General features: G+C 48.5%; 1 protein-coding gene across 1 annotated transcript in view; it reads left to right on the top strand.

Annotated features, from left to right (window-relative positions):
- The first annotated feature begins 109 nt into the window (after positions 1-109).
- LOC132260649 (longitudinals lacking protein, isoforms J/P/Q/S/Z-like) overlaps positions 110-2,158 on the top strand; it is a 29,445-nt gene continuing 27,396 nt past the window's right edge. The window contains exon 1 of the mRNA XM_059758911.1: positions 110-225. The gene's annotated coding sequence lies outside the window, so the exon portion shown is untranslated. The remainder of the gene's footprint in view (positions 226-2,158) is intronic.

Genomic DNA, 2,158 nt, shown 5'->3' with positions numbered 1-2,158 from the left:
CACTTGCGCCACGAGTGTCGGCCTCCAGGTGGCGTGCAGGCCAGCGAAGAAGTGCGCTGACAAACCGGACGAAAAGCGAGAGGCGCCTCCACTGGCGAAGAGTGTTCGTCAGTCACTGTGTGAGACGTGAATAAGACGGACGACGCCATTGCGAGTAATTCCATTTTTGTTTAATTTCAAATAGTATTAAGTTTGTGATATTAAATGAAGACTGTGCTAATTAAGGTAAGTCAAGAGCCCATGTATGAATATTTGGTAGTTATTTGGCGTGGAAATGTGTGCAATGGGGGTAGGAAGGTGATTGAAAATTGTCACGGGCCGGGGGAACAGAGGCGTCGGTGGGATTTTCCGGGGGGCCGCAAGAAAATCACGCAGTGGCCCCGTGAGCGTGCGGGGAAAACCCGCGGGGGCCAGTCGGGGTCGGTTGTGTGGCATTTCCCACTGGGCATGTTACGTAATTGTCGCGAAAATTGTGAAAATTCCCGATGGCGTTGCGTCCGCCATCTTGGGCAATGTTGGCTTTGTTCGGCGAACTTCTCTTGGGCGCTCGCTCGATATTTGGAAAATCAGCCACCAGAGGGTTGTGTGTGTGTGCGAGCGAGAGCATGCGATGGGGCCGCCGCGTGATTGAGTGGGACGCGCGACTTTTCCACGACGACGGCGGCGGCGGAAAAGAGAGCGCGTTCGGGCGGGAGTGAGAGAGGAAGAGAGCAGCGCGGCATCGGCGCAGAGAGGATTTCATGCTAAAATGAGAGCGTCACTTCACGAAAACACAGGGTGGCCTCGGAAAAGCACAACACGCACAGGGGCACCCATCGCAATTGCAGTCTCGGCCTGTACTTTTCCCATGCGACGCACGGGAGAGAGTGAGAGGGTGGATAATTGAGAGATAACCTGTTATCAGGCGTGAAGCTTTTTTCCCAAGTCAGTCCCTTATCATAAACCGTTGTTTATTATTAGCTCAGTCACACGAGAAAATTTATCGTTTGTGTAATAATAAATAGCCAAGTACTGTAGCATATCTGATGGAGGTTCTTATGATGCTTCCTTGAGACCTCATTAGTTTCCACACACTCTCACACACAGTCTCGTGTTCTGAGAAAAATTCTTCACCTGAGCAGAAGAACTTCGTGTGCGATGTGAGATTTCCGTTTCCATTGAGGCTGCCCGTTTTTTTTCCCCACGCAAATTTTTCATGGAGTCGTTTTATGTTTCATTGAAGCACGAAAATATTCCTCCATGTTTCGCGCAGCACGTCTGCGAGCGAGAGAAAATGTAATTGAAGCCCTCACTTCCTCCCCTTCGCCTGGCACCCAAGAGTGGGCTTCTGCTGGGCGACGGGAAATGGGAGAGTGCAAGAAGGGAAACCGACAAAAATGCTGCCATATGGACACCGGGAGGAGAGAGAGAAGAGAGTGCAGAGGGCCCGAAAAAAGGAGCACAACAAGGGGAAAAATGCGTTGTGTTCTGCCTCCAATGGTTTCTGTGGCCTTTTCAGCGACGCTTCCCCCATTGCAAATGCCCAAATCCACACAAACTCTCTTCACTCTCCCCTAGTTCGGGAAAAAAGCCCTCTATTGTTGAGTGGTAATTTGAACATCTGCCGGGGTGCCACACAGCCAACTTGAACCGACTCCTCGCGTCCGTTTTCCCAACAGACTCACTGTGCCAACTTCACGCTGGAGGCCAAACAATGGACTCTCTTTTCGGCCCTTGCGCGTCATTATTGGGAAATATAAAACTCAAATGGCTTTTTTTGGCATGCAGGAAATCGCTCTTCAAACACGCCAATATCTCTATAGATTTCCGATAAAGAGTGACGAGTATTTGTGGGAATGCGGGAGTGGAAATTGTAGCTTTTCCAGCGATCGTAGAGATCCGGTCTTAGAGCGAAAAACAAAGGTCTGAAACCCAAATATTTTCGTCACCACATCAATGCTGTGAAGTAATGATTTCAACAATACTTTGCAGAAATAAAGCTCACTATCCAATCTTTGATCACAGAATGAAGATCATGGTCACATTGTTCAAGTTCATCCTGTTGAAAATCCTCTGCATATCGAATAAACAATTAGAAATCGTATACAAAATATTTGATCATCACGATCGTATAACCCAAATTGTCAGTGATTTTCCGTAGTCGTTTGAGGCTCGTTGT

The sequence above is a fragment of the Phlebotomus argentipes genome, unplaced genomic scaffold, assembly GCF_947086385.1.
Source record: "Phlebotomus argentipes unplaced genomic scaffold, Phlebotomus argentipes genome assembly scaffold_18, whole genome shotgun sequence".
NCBI classification, from domain to species: Eukaryota; Metazoa; Arthropoda; class Insecta; order Diptera; family Psychodidae; genus Phlebotomus; species Phlebotomus argentipes.
Note: the sequence above shows the minus strand (reverse complement) of the source record. Positions and strands in the feature narration are given on the sequence as shown.